Source organism: Rhinolophus sinicus, linkage group LG02 (genome assembly GCF_036562045.2).
Source record: "Rhinolophus sinicus isolate RSC01 linkage group LG02, ASM3656204v1, whole genome shotgun sequence".
NCBI classification, from domain to species: Eukaryota; Metazoa; Chordata; class Mammalia; order Chiroptera; family Rhinolophidae; genus Rhinolophus; species Rhinolophus sinicus.
The window spans coordinates 21,552,545-21,572,650 of record NC_133752.1 but is presented as its reverse complement, the minus strand read 5'-3'; positions in this window follow the sequence as shown (position 1 = coordinate 21,572,650).

The following is a 20,106-nucleotide window of genomic DNA, read 5'->3' as shown; positions in this document are numbered from 1 at the left end:
GGTTAGAGTTTTTTAGGAGATCAGAATAACCTTAATTGACAGCTAGCACAAGCGAAAATTCAGTCTTACATCCAAAAGTAATTCAATTCTGACAACAACCAGCAAAAATGGAAAAGGACTCCAAACCTCAGACAAGATCTCAACTGTGCCTTACACCTTGGTTTCAGCATGGTAACACGTGGAACAGAGGAACCAGTGAAAATATACTAGACTCCTGTTGCATGGAAACTGTGAGATAATAAATATATGTTATTTTTAAGTTGTGAAATTTGTGGTAATTTGATACGCAGCAATAGGAAACAATTACACAGTTACAGTATTTGTCCAACAAACCATTCTTACTTTATCTCTCTCTGTCCCTTTATACAACTATCCACTTGCACAGGCCAAATAAATACATTGAATGGGGATATAATAGATATTCCCACCCCTGCATCCTTCAAAGTCTTTGATGGTGGCAGTAATCTGCAATCCCTCCACTAATATAATGTTGCTTTTGGTTTATTATTTTTCTAGCTAAAGGGAGTTCTAGTGGCTTCCCCTAGGACTTTCCCCCCATAACAGCCCTCACTTCACAGGTCAGGGAACCAGTGCTGGGATTCTGCCAGGTATAGAGTCTGTCTATTACAATTATGCATTTTGGAAGTGGGGACATAATCAACAATGGGTTTGGGGACCCAATGAACCTACTGTAAAATGAACCTGAACTAAAACTCTATTGATCCCCTTATCTCTATAAGCTTTTTCTCTGACTGGTGAACCACAGTAATAAGTGTCAGTTCAGAAAATGTGTCCAGCATTCCCTGGAAAAAACAAATTTCTTTCCCGCAAAGTACATCACCTTGGAAAAAGGATGTAGGTCCCTCCGGGGAATGTTGCGAGAAAGAGTAATGGTATACATTTTTTACTGTATACTAGGGTCCTTCCTCTAAGGGTACTGGTCCCCCCTTTATCAAAGGGATTTGTGTCTGTATACAGGCTCAGGTCCGGGAATTGATGGAAGGACCATGACTCTCTGTTTTGGTAATCCAAGTTAGACTTCTATTTATTTGATCTAGAACTCTTCCACTTACATAGATCAAGTAAGAAAGTATAGTATTGCTCATCTGTATCTCTCCTAGGCATGCCATGATCAACTAGCCAGTGTCATAGATTTCTTCAAGTCAGACTATCCTGACTACTGCTTTGACTCTGCTTCCTGTTCTTTATAGTAACCACGTCAACCTTTTGCAACTAAGTGCTTGCAATTAAGAGCTGCCACTTGAGCCCTTCCACTTTGGCATCTAATTATTCCCATTGCATTTAAGGATCTCAGTTCAGTGGCATCAGTTTCCACTATAATTTCCAATCTGTAGAAAAGCATAGAGCTCTTCAAAGATTCTGGGCCTCCCCTCACAAATGTATTTCTCACTGGTGTGGTAAAGCTGTGTTCCCCAGGTGGGTGAACAGATCTTACATGATTAACCCATCCTAAAATTCTAATCTCCCTAAGACTTTTGATACCTTCTTCTACAATATGTCAAGGCAGTTAAGACATTTCGACATAATTTAGGGTAGGCTAATTTTTGGTCTGTTTCAGCATCCCAACAAGGCAAAATGTTAGAAATACTTTGAACACTTTAAGCTGAAACACTAAATCCAGAATCTCTGCTTATCAGCAAATTTGGTTAGACTCAAATTTATGTTCCTTACACCAGTATCCTACACTCTTAATATCCATTCCCACACCTATTCCTAGGATTTCTGTCTGTTTAAATTAGAAATTTTATGCAGTTCTTTTGGATGTACTATGCCTACCCGTGGGTCTAGTTATAAGTTTAGGAGCAAAAAGGAATAGGAAGAGTAGGTTCTGAGAAGAATCAAAAGTGTCTTGAAAACTAACTACCTAAAAAGGAGGTCATTACAGTTTCCTTAGCCAAGCAGTATTAACGTCTTCAGAGAAGAACTTGACATAATTCTTCTGCCAAGAAGAATTCTTGATTCAGTGTCCATAGCTACACCAGGATATCTGCTCATAAGTCCCGATTATAATTTTAAGGATACCACCCTTCCTAATCAACGCAGTTACTTTAACAGCAGACATCCTGTAATGTTTGGGATTCAGTTTGTGTTATAATTCACCCACTCATAGGATGAGAGTCTGGGTTTTGTTACGCAAATCTCATCTCTATGGATACGGGAGATAAAGGTTCCATTCAGAGAAGACATAGAAACTTTCAGGTCATTTATGCAGGAAATTTGAAGCCTTGAGCACATCCTTTTAAATTGCTTTTTTTTTTATTTTTAAAAATTGTTTTTGTACATTGTCCAGCACAGTTATGCATATCCAGCCAATCTCATTAGAGTCATTATTTTGACAAAAACTGTTCTAAGATAGCAAATATATAGTCACTCAAAATCTTGCCTTTATAAATATTTGATTAGGCGCATCCAACAGTGAAAATTTGTGTATCTGTATTGCCACATCATGTCATGGATAATCAGTGTCCTCTTTACCATTAGAAATAGAAATTGATGCCTTTAATTAGAACCAGATAATAGAGGCAATTCCATAAATCTCAAAATTAATTCAGAAAACTCACCTTTAAGATTTGTTCCTCTAGAACCACTCTCAGTACCAAACTCTGTAACAGCAAGGTTCTCCAGAGAAGCAAAACATTTATTTATTTATTTATTTATCTAATTTATGCCTTCCTTCTTTCCTTTCTCCCTGCCTTTCTCTTTTCCCTCCTTCTTTCCTTCCGTCCATCCGTCCTTCCTTTCTTCCTTTCTTCCTTCCTTCTTTCCTTCCTTCCTCCCTCCCTCCCTCCCTCCCTCCCTCACTCCCTCCCTCCCTTCCTTCCTTCCTCCCTTCCTTCCTTCCTCACTTCCTCCCTTCCATCCTCCCTCTATTTCTAGAACTTGGCTCACACACTTGTGGAGGATAACAAGTCCAAAATCTATACAGAAGGCTGATAGACTTGAAACTCAGGCAAGAGTTGTTTGCTTTTTTGAGTTCAAAATCCATAAGGTAAGCCAGCTTTCTAGAATCTCAGGCAGGATTTCTGTTATAGTCTTAACTCAGAATTCCTTCATCTCTGGGAAGCATGTTATGCTCTTAAAGGCCTTTATCTGATTCAATAAAGTCCACCATATTGTTGAGGGTAATCTCCTTTATGCGTAGTCAACTGATTGTAGATGTTAATCACATTTACAAAATATCTTCACATTAACATCTAGACTAGCGTTTGACCAAGCTCTACCTATCCCTTCAGCACTACATGCTACCCAAGTTGACACATAAAATTTAACCATTACATTCAACAAAGACAATCTTAAATGCAACTGGCTTGGTTTTGTCTCTCAGTCCATAGCAGTGTAAAGTACAATGACTACTAACACAGCTTAATATCACTGACTTTATTTATGCTCAATTGCTAGCAATTTAACCAACACTATTTTTGTACCAGAATTGCAAATGTCAATATAATGAAAAAGACAAATACCATCTTAGTATGTTTATGAAAACAGTTTTAACCTCATAGACCTCCTTGATTTGTTAGATAAAGCCATAGAGGTACACAGAAGTACTTTGAAAATCCCTGTTCTAGCAAATTACCATTAGCTTGTTTCTACAAGTTTAATTATCAGCTTGTTTTATACAGACATAAAATTGAGAAAACATGTATTCTTTTTTTCCTTGAAGAACTAGAACACAGTTACTTAACTAAGTTTCCCATAGTTACTAATTAGGAACAACACTAACTTATTGAAAAAGTTTAGGATACAATGTTTAGCTTGTATATAATCATGCAATTTGCATTATTGCTTTTCTGCTTTGCTTTTATCTTATTAAATGAAGGGTGTGTTTTTTTATTTTTATTTTGAATGTTTAATATAGAATTTTGGTTGAATGTACAAAAAAGGTATCGATTGTTCCAAATAAAAGTGTACTTTAAATAGAAATATTTGCATGTACTCTTGTGTCAATATGTTATTAAAATATTGAAATGAAAAATAAATAACATGCCTCAAACTGAGATTGTATACTTTATTTTAATATCAGTCGACTAGGCTCTGAATAGCTTTTTTTCAATATTAACAGAAATCATTAACAAGCAAATGAGCTCATAATTCACTACTAAAAAAACACTTCTTAAAGAAATCATAGGAAACAATTTAAGTGAAATTCTTCTTAGAATAATCATTTAAATAAATAATTTCTTTCAAGATTCATTTTAGACTCAGGGTAACAAGTCAACAGAGCAATAAACTAACAATCACACTTATATATTATTTTTTTGAAAGCTTTCTTAAAAAAACTGACTTAGAAAAATTCTTCTTATAATGTAGAGAGCAGAATTTTACTTACATAGCTAGTAGTATTTAATGTATGGTTACTGCTTTTATACTTTCCATGTACTTGTTCAACTGCCTCCTCTTTATTTAAGATTATTTATTAAACATTAACTAATGTTTCAAGATACATTTGACTTCAGCTACTATTTTTTCTTTTAATAAAAGCTGAAATTAATAACATGCACTACCTAATGTGCTTTTTCTACAATAAAGTCAATGCTGTTTTATAATACTTTTAATGAAGCAAAACCTTCCTCTCGATATTTTTGTCATTATATTAATAGTGTATAATTATTCATATTTTTTATTCATTTTAAGGAATCTTTTTGGTTGAACAATTCTTACTATTTACAATCTTATTTTAATGTTTTAGGATACAATAATTCAAAATCTGCAATCAATTTATTTTAATATTTGGTTTAATGGCTACCACAGCCAAAAAGCATACTTCATAAAGATATATGTAGATGCAAATAAAAATAAAGCATATGGTGTACTAATTAAATCATAGTGCTTTTTCTATCCAATCCACCAATTTTATAGGAATGTCAAGGTATCAATATTAAAATATATCTTGGTGAAATTTCTAAGCTTTCAGCACATGGGTAGTCACTTAGGAAAAGTATCTGTTAGTGTTAGATTTTTTAGTACAATGTTCAATTTCAAAAAGTGGAATAATTTCAACAAAATTCTCATGAAAAGAAAATGTTACCAGCAATTTATTAATAGTGGATTGGTACTATTCTCAGATAAATAAGAATTCTGAGAAGACTGTTCCCATGAGCTATGCTTGAGAGAAAATAAAAATGTGATGATATACTGAAAACTGACAGATGTATCAAAACAAAGACCTTACTCACAGAGAAGTGTTAAGGAGAGTGAAATTGTAAATAATTCAGACCATTTGTACAGCAATATAAAAACTGAATGCCAGGAATTATAGTTTAAGATACGGTATGCACATTTCGACAGTGTAAAATTGATAATAGAGCAAAGTATGGAAATGGAGGGAGGTACAGAAGAGAAAAATCAGCATGTTAATTCCACATATTCATAATCAGAACCTAATAAATTACTTGAAATATGTGACTTAAAATAAGTAGAGCCTCTGAAGATACAAACAACAACTAAACAAACAAACGAACAAAAACTAGCTTTTAAAATAGAAGATATTTCAGGAGTAATGCATGTTATGATTATTTATTTGAAGATTAGCCCATTAAACCTTCACATTAAATTTAATTCATTCTTGATTAAATTTAAAATTAAATGAATTGACTTGTATTATATCAGCATGTTTAGCATTGCATCATATTTAACCCGAAATATTTAATCATTATGGCCCTCCTACACAATGACAAAAAAAAAAAGGATAATCTATTATACTCTGAATAGTATAAAAAATAAAAATAGGTCTCTTGATTAGAAGAGTAGTATTTCAAAGACAATCAAGAAACTGGATATTATTTCTCTTAGGAATTTGATCAGCCCATGAGAAAATTTTCAATCATACAAACACCACACATTTCCCAATGAAACCACCAAACTGATCAAATAAAATAAATAAGATAATCAGAACTGAAGATCCCAGAAAGATATACGTGCAACAGGTATACAGAGAAACCCAATGAGGGCAGAAAGAATAGCAGTGTTATTTACAAGAAATAGTTCTTGTATTTACAAGAAAAGGAAATTTAGCACCACCTTATGGACTTCAGTGTATTGAAACCGATTTAGGTAATTGGGACAGAGAACTTTGTGAGTGAATTAAGAATAATTATTAGAGTATTGTTATTTGCATTCCTTCAATATCAATTCCCATCATTGCTCTACAGTAATAAAATCCTTTTAGCTCAGCAAATGGTTGCATGAAATATATGCAGTTCTCACTCTCACTGGCAGTTTTGGGTGGTCATATGAACAAGTTATTGAAAATAAGTCTAAGTGTAACTTGTGGAAAATGCCATTAATATAAGAGTAAGCCCTTCCTTTCCCTTTTTTGCCTGCTGAAGTAAAGATACAATAATTGGATATCATGGAACATAAAATGACTTTGCAAAATGTAGGCTTCACATGGTGGAGTAATATAATTAAATGATCCAGTATCCTGACACTATAGAGCAATATACCAGCCTTGAACTACCAACTTCTAGATATTTCAATGGGAGATGAACAAACTTCTTATGGTTTAAACTATGGGCATGTTGTTGTCAGTGGAAAGCATCATATCGATAATAGAATTTATTACTGTAATGGTGCATGCCTCACACTTGACAAGATGTAAAATATTTGCCATTGCCTTAGTGTAGGTGAGCAGAGACTGAGGCTCAAGAACTCAGCTATTGTAGGTTGAAAAACTGGTGCCTTTTGATATGTCCACGAATCATTGAACACTATCTTACACTCTAGTACAAAGCAATGTTCCAGTCTCATCTTGCAATTTTCTTTATCCAGCTCAAGTAAACTTGGTTCCGTTTAATGGAAGATCATTTTCTAAATTTATTTGAAGTTCTTTTCTTTTTTAAATATTTAGGGAGAGATAAACTATATGATGTCCACTTAAAACCACCAATGATTATTTCTAGACGTTAGAATTTAATTTAAAAAAATGTTTTTGTTTCTATACACTCTGAAGTTCTTAGAATTATCATGGTTATTTTTAAAAACATGTTAATCTAGAATAAAAGATAACAGTTCATAAATGATAATTGTTGACTTCTGAACAGCACAATGGTAGATTTTTAAATTAAAAAAAATAATAATATGAATTTCCCAGAGTAATTTCCAAACTTTCTCAAAAAAAAAAAAAATAGCTGTTTTTTGTTTGTTTGCTTTTCTTTCTTTTTCTTTTTGTATGGAGAAAGCTTCATAGAGGCACCAAAGGAACTTACATACTAGAAAGTGATTCTTAATATATCTCCAGAGTTATTGAATTGAGTGTGGGATGAACTCACAAAAATATTATTTATTTAGATCTGATTACAAATATTGGTTATTGTTTCTAAATATTTTGCAAAATTAAAATGTTACAAACTGACAACTTTTTCCAGGAAATTGAGCTACCAGGCTTTACTTTCACAGTTTATATTTGTGTTTTTCAGATTTTCAGGATTTTTCCATTTGTGAGTTCTACTTCTATAACTTCTTTGAACGAATAACTTAGTATTGAATACACATATCATTTATTTTTCAATTACAGTAGTCCCCTATTATCCTTGAGTTCACTGGCCACAGTTTCAGTCACCTACAGTCAACTGTGGACCAAAAATATAAAATGGAAAATTCCAGAAATAAACAATTCATAAGTTTTAAATTGCAGGCTGTTCTGAGTAGGATAATGAAACCTTGTGCAATCCTGCTCCATCCTGCCCAGAATTGTTACATTCCTTGTTTAGTGGATCCAAGCTCTATATAGAGTACATACAATAAGATGCAAGTATTTTGAGAGAGAAAGACCATATTTAACTTTTATTGCAGTTTATTGTTATATTTGGTCCATTTTATCATTAGTTATTGCTGTTCTTACTAAGCCTAATTTATCAATAAAACTTTATCATATGTATGTATAGAAAGAAAACATAATTTATAATTTATGTAGGGTTCAGTACTCTCTGTAGTTTCAGGCATCCACTATGGGTCTTGAAATGTATCCCTCCTGGATAAGGGGGGACTATTGTATCTTCAGACAAATTGCTTTTAAATAATATTTTTACCTTTTTTTGGTACTTTATATGCTCAGACATTTTTTCCAAAATTTGAAAGTATTGTATTTAAGTCTTTTTTTAAATCTTCAGACCTAGTTTTCCTTTCTAAACTAATTTACTCAATTCAAAAGAAATGTTAGTTCTATTTCTCTAAATTATTTTTATTGCGTAATAGATATACAATGAAGTTTTCACTGTAAGATCTAAACATGATATTTAGAATTTATATAATGATACCTAACTTCTGCAATTTTATATTGTCAGTATTAACTTATTTTTTGAATGACTTTTAATTATGTAATGACATATAATAATATTCAAATATAAAATTAAACTACAACTATTTTTACATAAATCTTACTGATATGTTCACTATTTATTTCACTGTTATTTATTTTCAGTAAGAGATATTTCTTCACTGCTTCTGTTCAGAAAACAGATTATTTTCATCTAAATAGCCAGTTATTTCTAATACTAATAAGCATATTTACATATGCCAAAAAGTAATTGAATTTTACAACAAATTTTAAGATCTCACGTGACCATTTATATTCAGATAACCCTGGAAGTATCTGGGGGCAAGGACTATCTGTCCCACAATTTCTAGGATAATAGTAACTTACGGTCTTACATAGAAGTCCAGTCTGATCTTATAGTAAAACAAAATTCTATGCTCCATTGTCACAATCATTGTAAAATGTCTACTCAGTGTATTAGCTGACTTTTTTAAAATGTCCTTATACTATCATGATGCTTTTTAACTGATTTATTTTTAAAATAACAATGTGTTACAATTTTCTTCCTTTACATGATTTAGTAATAAAAGTATTCTTTTGTTTTCATACTACTGTGGACCAATATAAAATAAGTTTCGTTGAATTTGTACTGCAATTAGTGAATAGTAGAAAATAGTTCTTAATTTCCTATTAGGCTTAAAATGGCATTTATCAAATTATAAAGAGTTGTAATATTTTAATTCAAAATTTTATTGCAGTTATTTTTTTTTACATACTAAAGCATTTTACCACTAGCTTAAGAATTATATTTTATTCCTCAAATAGTAGCTATTATTTTCTGGTATTAATGTCTTACTTGCTCTCATTTTTTTTGCAGACTGAATAGTTGATGATCCTAATTAACTGAGTAAATCTACAAGACCAGTTTTGAGAAATAATAGAATTGAAATAAAATATGAAATCAGAGAACTAAAAAATTGAAATATAAAGTCATTAAGATAAGAAAGATGGATTTAACATAGTAATGTGTCCACCTGATAGATTGAAGAGAGACAGTTACAACCTTGAGCTTTCCTGGGCATTCGACCATGACTTTGAGAAGAGTAATAGCGATTGTTTCTCAAGGAACAGTAATTTAAAAACTTTAAAATATACAGGATTAAAATGTGTTTTAACAAAGTCCTATGTCTTAGAAACATAATTGGGATATTGGCTTTATTAAAGTTTTCTTACCTGTAAAATAGAGATGTATCATTTTCCACATAATATTGTAGCAATTTTTTAAAGATATAAAACATTGTATCAGGTACTTAGTAATCAGTGAATACAGATCAGTTTTCCCTTGTATTCCTTATAATATCCTTACAATAGCATTGTTATAGTTAACTATTGTTAACCCACACTCAGTATCTTCATATTGTGTTTGCCTATCAGTGCCCTGTCATCAATAAATGCATGATTTTCTAATACTTCAATGTGTGGTGCATGGTAATCACAAATTGTTTTATATTAAATGTGGCAGAACGATGAGTAAAAATTTAAAGATTGTTATTCATTTATTCAGTCATGCATTTATTCATCTATTTCTGCAACAAATACTAATTAACATTCATCAGTCACCACCTTATATATTGGAAATTAAGATGTAAGAGTTGAATCATCTCTATCCTCATGAAGATTATAAATTATTTTGATTTTAACCTATATTAAAGGCTTAAGATGAATTAAAAGACTCTTGAAATGTCAAACCTAGAATGAACATGGGAGAACTACAAAAATGAGAGGTTTTCTCAGGGCTTCGAAAACCACATTTCATTGGTAACTGAATAGTTGATACTCTTTTATAACTTTATTAACAATGTAATATGGGTGCAAGTCTTCTCAGCTATCTACTTCTATTGGCAATACTTGTAATAGCAAGAATTTGCTGTTTTCTTATAACCACTCAACTAGATGTTACTGACTACTTTCCATGTAGAAGAGTTTTAGATACTGAAGATATAAAACTGAAGCTGGCAAAATTGCTGTCTGCAGGAATTCATTGTCTATTATGAGATGGGGAGAAAAATTGCACAAACAGAATTGAAATCTAGCATGATAAATGCTATTGTTTTTACATTTTATTGCCTATTTTTAGAAGTAGATAACATAAAAATGATAAGGATTATTTAGTAAATTCTACTAATACTAATGATGTATCTTTTTAAAAGTTATATTCCTTAAAGATTTTTATATCAAATAACTTCCTATATTGTTGTTGTCATGTGCATTTTAGCATAAGTACAAACAGAAATGATTTTCTATGTTGTAGTTAATGCTTCAGAGATGGTGGAGCAAATCTAGAAAGAAAAATTGGAGAAGAAGCACATTTTTATTTTACATAAACATTGAACAAATTAATTGGCTTATAAGACTATAATAATGTTTCCTGTGAGGCTTACCTTTTGTTTATATGATGAAATGACTGAATGATATATGTATTAGCTTTGCTCAAAATTATTATTATTTTGTGTCACTTTGGTAATGCTCTGCACTTACTTATGCACGGGAAGACAAAAGAAACAGATGAACACTGATAGCCATGGAATCTAAAGTAGTGACTCAGGTGCCTAAATCCGTGCTCCACATCTTTAAAGACATACTTAAATTTATGGTATTTTCATAGTCGTAGAAAATACTTACAATAATGTGGTGAAATATCAAATCATTATTACATATTAACTAATTTATCAGTTGTAAAATAACGACTTGCTCAAATACTGAGACTTGCTTAAATGCTTACATACCAATGAAGTTAAAGGGGGAAAAAAACTATATCATTTGAAAAAATAATAGATCTAGCACAGTGAAATTGATATACTGAAATTTAAAAACATAAATTATGTTATTATTATTCATAGTTTTGCTAATACGATACACATTTGTAGATAGATATAGATAGATATACAGATATATAGAGATAGTTGCCACTTAAATGCACCATAGTACATATATGTTTTGTTAATTATATAGATATATAGATACATGCAAATATATGGGTATATATTTCATACACTTACTCACTACTCACATATCTTCTCTGACATTGTACCGTATCCTATGTAATATCTAGACTGTCCTACATAATTTTGTTTCAACATATAATTCTGGTCTGATTTTTCACTAGTATCCCCATGTGTTCTACCTTGTAGCAAGACTGGGTGGCTGCTGTTTAGGTAAATGTGGTCTGTCCTGATGCATTTGTCACTTTCTATTTCCACTGAAAATTCTCTGCAGTAGTAACTACAGATGACAAATTTAGGTGACTGTATTCATGAAATCTTTTATGATTTCATCAAATTACTTGGTATTTCTTATTTATTTGGACCTTTTTTCCAGGTATTTATTAAGGCATAACAAACATCCACATACTTACTGGTATAAAAAAACAACAACAACAAAAAAAACACACAAAGTACCATGTTCATGGATTTTCGTGGGTCAAGAATTAGGACAGGGAGCAATGCATATGGCTTATGTCTGTTTCTCAATGTCTTTGGCTTCAGTCTGGAGACTTGAATGGCTGGAAATTATTTAAAAGGCTGGGGTTGGAATTATTTGGACAGGACTTTATTTACATGTCGGAAGGCTCCAAGATTGAGCTCAGCTTAGACTTTTGACTTAAGCACCTACATACGAGCACTTCACGTAGCTGGGGCTTCCTCACATATGCTGCCCTGGGGATAATCCGACCTTATATTGCAATTTGGGGCTCTGAGAGTGATCGTGGAAACTGCATAGCGTGTCCTGCCTAGTTGCAGGAGTTATACGGTGTTGCTTTGCCTCAAGTGTTGTCTAAGGCGAGTTGAGATTCAAGGTTCAGGCAATAACATCCTACTTCTAGGTGAAAGGAGAGTCAAAGAACTTGAGGCTATTTTAAAAAATCACCAGAGACCCCTCTGTAACATTCTAACAATCATAAATATATTTCCTGAGATTTTTGTTTTCCTTGTTGGGTTTTTTTCCTCTGCTATCTTCACCTGAAATAAACAGTTTAAAAATATAGCTATTTTACTCCCTCCCAAATTTTTGAGTGGCCAACACCATAGTATACATACTATGTCTGGCTTGTGAAATCTATAGTCCAGTGACAGTGACTAATATTTTAATAAACCACAAACAGTTATTGAATTATGGAATAGAGTTAAGGGCCATAAAGAATAAACACAGTGTCTCACAAAAATTTAGGTAGAATAATTCATATTTAATTTATTTTTGAAAGGAAAATGTTATTTCATAATGATTCTATAAATTAATACTTCTGTACAACATAACTAAACACAACACAACTATGACATAATTAATGCCATATATGTGTATATGCAATTTCAATTGCATATACACATATATGACATTAATTTTATAAGAAAGGATGCCAAAAATCATTTTAAATTCTGAAATTATTTATTTAACAAATTACATTAATTTAGGTCCTAGAAAATTGTTTCCATAGGCTCATGTCTGCATAGAATGAACAAGAAATTTGAAAATTATATGGGTTTTAAAATTATGTTCTAAAACTCAATGCATGTCCTGAAATCATTGTTAGTTAATCTTTCTTGAGCAAATAAAATCATTATGTATCAACCCAACACATCTATTTATCTATTTTTGCCCTGAAGTCTTGGCTCTATTTTTGGTTTTTTGGTTATTATATTCTACTATGGATGACTAAATTATTTTCTGATCATATGCATTGAATGATCATTGAATAATACACTAGCAAAGTTTTTTGTTTTGGCTAACACATTCTTGAATTTTTGGCAAATAGTTTTCTGGTGTGAAGATTTTCTCGTATACAACACATGCACATCAATATTCAGATATATAATAATCAATTTTATTTTTGTCCGTATAGAAATAACCTTTTGTGCTAATTGTGTTTGTTTAAACAAAGTTTAATATTAGTTTCTAATGCTCTACTATCCAGTCCATCTTGAAATATATTTTCTGAAATCTATAAAAAAGTATGTAATAACCATTAGAAGATGTTTTCACTTGATAGATGAAACACAACGTATGACTAAAAGTAATACACAAATAAAAATTCAGAGCACTTATTAAAATAATTTAATCTAGATTTTGGTATTGTACTTCACAATTGCTAAAATAACTCAGAGTGTGGCTTTTGATTTAATGCTTCAGCACAGCACGCAAGAAAGTGATGATAAATAGAACTGATAAAGAGAACAGCAGATGCCTCATTGTTTATCTGTATTGCTTTACTAAGAGTATAGTTGCAAAGATTCTTTGACAGTACATTTGAAATGATGTGAATGGGTATCCTATTTATGAATTCAACTGGCTGATCTTTGCTAACTTGGAAAAAAGATAATAAAGTATGTGAGTATATGACAAAGTGAATCTGAAGGTGTGATTCATTGAACAATTCTATTCTTGGAGCTGACCAAGTTATAGGTTATCTTTAGTTTACTTCATAAATATATATATATATATATATATATATATATATATATATATATATAATCTATTTTAAGAAGTCTTGTGTATCCAAAGTGCAAATTCACATTAAGAAGAAAGTATGGAACTTTATACACTAAATAAAAATAATTGTTCTGGATTCAGATACTTGTTTGTACTTTGTACTTCCTATAAATGTAAAAATAAATTGCTGCAGAATAGTTTTCTAATTTTGAGCCTAGGAAATAGAATGTTATTTATTGCATTTGGAATAAAAAAAATAACCTGTCTCCTACTCTCCTACCCTTAACAAGCATATAACAATTGTGAAGCCTGAATCTTTCAAAATTTTCAGTGAGAAAAAAACTTAAACAATTTCATAGTGCTGATGATACCAGGGAAATGATCATTAGACATGCTTTGGGGAGAGGCAATTTCTGGATAGCTGACTGGAGTACAACGTGTAGTCTATCACAAACTATCTAAAACAATGAGTGTTTCCTGAGGAAGAAATGATAATTGTACCTTACACTGTGGTGCTACGCTATATGACAAAGAATTACTTGTGAGTTCTTTCAATGGCTAGATCACAAATGTAAAAGTGACCTTAGTTTACAGAAGACAAAGGACAAAAATTTACTCCTCCAAGGCAGTGCCTCTTAGCATAGGTCTGTTAAAAGTTTGAACAGGGGGTTGACACCCACAGTTCTCTTCTGGTGCCCAGAATTAACTCAAAACATTTCTAATTGAAATATGTTCCAATCTTTGACATTGATGTACAAAAATCATCAAACAAAAAAACATTAATTTTTATTAAGAGAAGAATGTATCGAATAAAAGATTAGCTTATAAGATTTGAAAATTAAGAGTTGAAAAACAATGAATATAATTATTGAATTATTAACTAACATTAAAAGTACATGATTCCACAAAAAGCAATAAGCAACAATATCACATGTATTGAATTATTTAAACTGTACTGTGTAGATAACTTGAAATGTAATAATAATAAATAGTATTTATTTTATTTTATGTATTATTATGTAAATAAATATTAAATGTGCTGAGTTTGAACTGCTTCTGTATAATATACCTATATGACTATTACACTACTGTTTTCCTAGAAGAGTATTGCTTTGGGGAAAAATTTTTATTTTGTCTTTTATAGTTTTCAAAATATAGCATTCACTAATAATCAACTCTATATCATCATATTGTTGGGACATTAAGGTCTTTTAGCAGCGATTAGGGGTCTGATTCACATCATAAGCTAGAGACATGGTCATAGCAAACAACTAAGGTTAAGTGAATTTTGGGGGAAAAAAGTTGCAGAGGGAATAACACAGAGCATACATTAAAAGTCAGAAAGAACCAAATAAATAATCTTGGGAGCCTTTGTTAAAGAAATTCAAATTCATTTGTTTCTTGCTAATCAATGCTAACTTGTAATAAATTAGTCACCCAAATGCCAGATCATGAACCAAAATGTCTGAAACTTGTCAACTAATTTTTAAAGATAAATGTGTGTGTGTGTGTGTGTTTCTTATGCACTCCATCATCAGTTTAAATAGTCCCCACTAAACACTTCATTGCAGTAAATGACTTTATTCTGATGATTCATAGTAAGTTGTCTACTCAAGGATTTTTTCTTTCTTCCAGGTTTCTAACATATGAGTATACAAGATACAAATCATTAGTGAATATCTCAGAGATGCAGAGGTGAAGTTATTTTCAATCTTTTAAACATTATATACATGATAGTTATCAATTATTATTCTCTATGTCCTCAAACTTTCACCTCTATCAGTTTTAATTATATTTTTTACTAGTTGTTTTTAATAAAGGTGAAATAATTTGAAATTAGAGTGGATTATACTCATAATGATGATTTATATATTTTTAATGTGACACAGGACAGTTAAATTATAGACTAGGGTTTGTTAGCTTAGCTAGAATTAGGATTCATAATGATCCAGTTTATGTTGATAGTTATTTCCTCTTTGCCATTACAGTACATATTTATAGCCATTGAAATGTGTAGCAGCTAAACAGCCTCAACAAAAAATAATTTAAATCAGCCCCACAAGTGGTATTCAGACATAGACAGGCATACGTAATGGGCAGTGTGAATTGATGGATGAGATAATAGGGCAAAACTATGAAGATAAAAAACCCTTGAACAATATTTTCGCAAAATAATGAAGTTCTTGTCAGTATCCTCAAAAGTGGGCCTGGAGAGACAAGTGACAGCAAGTCCCATAGCACAGCCTGATTTTAGCAAAAGCAAGGGGAAAGGTATGGTTGAATATTGAGTCAACAGAATAATGGCAGTTGTAGCAAACGGTACCTTGGTTTGCCAGAACTTAGCAATGGGAGTTGTTTCGGAGGACTGTTCAAACTGATTTAAGAGTACACGTAAGACTACCTTTAGGTACAAAATTAACTGAATAAAAAGGCTTTACTTCTTTCGGTCACATAAGTGGGTAACAAGGCAAACACAGTCTTGGAAATAATATGACTATGTTGCTTTCTTGCATATTTTTCTTATATTTGGGGGCACTTGAAAATTATATATATCAAGTTTATGTGGGTTAGCTTGATTAGGAAAAATGGTAATGTCTTTAAAATCACATCGTAGGACAGAATTGTTCTTAGGAAACCTTGTATCTCATGATCTTAGTTGAGATAATGATTTCACTGAAATAGTGATTTCCTTAAAAACCTCTTTTCAAAACATAATGTCTTCAGAAGTAAATCTTTATTTCTAGTCTTCCTATAAAGCCTATGTGTTATGACGAGAAAAATCTGAAACAGACTAAGCAATTTTTAGCAATTATTATGACTATAACATAAGTAGTGATGTCCAACATGTCAGATTTAAACACAGGCTGCCAACCATACCACTCTCAAAAGCCTCCTTTTTCTTTGTTTTGAATATGTGTTTTTCATCTATTTATGCTGAAACGAAATTGGCCATAAATTTTCTTTCATCTTGATACTTCATTTTGTTAAATTACAAAAAACAATTAGCATATGTGGTGAGTATAAATCTTATTTCAAAACTCAATTTTAATCCTCATTCTGCAGCCCAAGTGGAAATAAAGTTTTCATTTGGAGTCAGTCTTTTCTCTTCACCTTAGTTCTGGGTGTGTGGACATTTGTCATGAGTTCAGCATAAGGGGCAGGAGTAGTAAATCTTTTCTCTAAGTCAAATATCCACACTGTAATAATGACACCAAGATAATCGTACTTATCTCTAGTCATTGGTCATTGATTCACACAAAATGCTGTGGAGGTGCTCTCCATTTCCATAGCTCTTACAGGTTTCATTGGTACTCCAAACACTACCTTTCCCCAAGTGGCTGTGTTTGTGTCATTTTGACTCCCATGCTATGCTAACAAATAGAAAACACTGCTTAAGGCTCAGCCTGCTTACACATGCCATGCAGACAATTCTCTATTAGAGTGTTGCCACCCTTTACCTCCAGTATCTACACAGTCATTTAAATTTTTCTTTATCAGTAAAATCCCTCAATCCTATCAGAAGTGGCTGCAGACTGTCTTTCCCTGAAATTCCATTCCTTCTTGTTTTCCCACTGAATTTCTTTGATTTCTCAAGCTTTAATTTCTCAAGCTTTTCCGGTCTTGGCAGGAAGCAGAGAAGAAAGTATTGATTTCATTCAGTCTGTATCCTGATAAATACTTTGTCTCTAATATGATTCCTTTACATTCCTTTAGGTGACTAGGGTTTAGAAAATTGAAATTCAGGAATAGACTTGAATTTTCTATGTTCTAGTCTATGACATATTTTCCATGAGGCCAACTAGCATAGAATGGCCTAAGTAATTTAATAGGTAAAGGGCAATGGGGGTAATAAGATATCGTATTTCAAAAACATAATATCAAGTCACATCTAATATGTATATGTAAATATTAATACTGAAAGTGAAAAAAGTAAATAGGTTAATAATTCTTAGAATAATTTTAAAAATGAATAGTAGAGAATCCCTTAATAAAATTTGGATCCCTTAGAAAACTGACATGGAATAGGAATATAAGGAATGGGCAGCAATAGATATTAGGAAGAGAAAAATCATAGAGAAAGAAATATGTTAAATCAATAAAGATTATTTATTGACTAAGCATTTTGTTGTTGTTTGCCTACTGTATGAGGTCTGACAATTAAGTTTGCAAACTTGTTGCACCGATGTTGCTAACCTTATTTGCTATCAGAGGGATTATTCATTACAAATTTGTTCCAACTGGACAAACAGTTAACCAAGTTTACCATTTGGAAGTGCTGAAAAGGCTGCATGAAAAAGTTAGACGACCTAAACTTTACACCAATAATTCATGGCTCTTGCATCACAACAACGCACCAGCTCACACAGCACTGTCTATGAGGGAGTTTTTAGCCAGTAAACAAATAACTGTATTGGAACACCCTCCCTATTCACCTGATCTGGCCCCTAATGATTTCTTTTTTACCCAAAGATAAAGGAAATATTGAAAGGAAGATATTTTGATGACATTCAGGACATCAAGGGTAATACAATGACAGCTCTGATGGCCATTCCAGAAAAAGAGTTCCAAAATTTCTTTGAAGGGCGGACTAAGTGCTGGCATCAGTGCATAGCTTCCCAAAGGGAGTACTTCAAAGTTGACCATAGTGATATTCAGCAATGAGATATGTAGCACATTTTCTAGGATGAGTTTGTGAACTTAGTTGTCCGACATCATATGTCAGGCAATATGGTGGTGCCTTGGAATCAAAGCCTTAGGAAGACACAATTTCTTTCCCCAAAGAGTTCACAGTTAAGTGGTAAAGACAAGGAAGTAAATAGCAAATATAATGCATTATGATAAGTATAAACTATAAACTTAATTACAAGGCATTATCAGAGAGTTGACGTACTAGTGAAGGTGATGGTGATCGAGTTTATGTGTATTTGTCTGTGTTTGATGGGTTCCAAGTTGAATAGCACCTGTGTTAAACCCTAAAAAAGATGAGAAAGCAAGTAAACAATAGAGAATATGGCACAATTACAAATCTACAGTGATCTTTATATAAGGAAAAAATTAGGCCATCTTAAAATAAGAACTGACTGGCTGTAAAATTGTTTCTCTCCTATTATCTCTCTCTTTGAGGAGTCTATACTTGAGTTTATACTTTGTAAAAAGACAACAAGAGATAATAAAATAGAGGAGGGAGTAAAGACATTCCTAGCAGAGGAGAAAACATGAGATGGAAATTTTGATTCTAGCTAGAATGAAGTAACTTGTACTAAATTGGTCCTTTCAACAGTGGACAACTAACTATATAATTGGATAAACTATATGAAACAACTGCATGCAGACATAAGACAGTAGGCAGGACAAAATTGTTTCCCAGGAGACAAGGGCAACAAACAAGGTGAACCCCAATAAATGTATTCCAAAAGAGGAAGTTATTATTGAAATAATAATTAAAACTCGTTCCAACAATTTTATGAAAAATTATCTTAATATTTTTCTTTTTTGTTACCAAAGAAGCAAGAAGTTAAGTGCAATAATATGTAACTAACTAGATTTACTATGTATTACATGCTTACTACATGATGAGATTGATACACTTGTCAATGAGTATAGTTTATGTGAGTGTAATAAGGTAACTGGATTTACAGCGTTAACTCAAGTGAAGTTTAGATGATGGAACACGTTAGGAGAGATGAACAAATTGTGAGGCTTATGATACCCTTAGGGATATTGAAATCATCTTTCAAGATGGCAGGACTTTTTACATTTCCAAGACTTTCTGGAATGAAATTCTATACCTTTTATAATATGCTCATGTATTCTTTATATGAATGACTAATGCATATATTCTTTTTAAAAAACTTGAGTAAATATTTAGGATTATTCTAGCTGGTACACAAAGTAACACCTAAAGATTTAGAGGGATATTCAGTAGAATACTCAAGTCACAACACATCTTAGACAGAAAAAAGCTATGTTAACTATGCCACAGTAATATTTGGGATGTAAGTTTCAGGTATACCAGTTCATAAATTACGGTTTTATGTTGACCCTGCCCCCTCAGAGCATCTGCTCTTTTCAGACAAAAATACAAGGAATCACATTTATAGTACAGCATGTGAGAAAAGATTTAGTATTTTAGCTTTACCTGCCTATTGGTGGACTTGAGTAATTATTATATTACAAGGAAAAATGGATCCAGAGAGTCTGATATTCAATTCCTAACAGGGTTCCAAAATGTCAGTTGGATCTTAAGCTAAGTCATGTTCCTGTGTAAGCTCCATAAAGGAATTGCTGAACCTGTGTATTGATTAGCCACCTGTGGGAGATTGCATTCTGCAGGAGAGATAAAT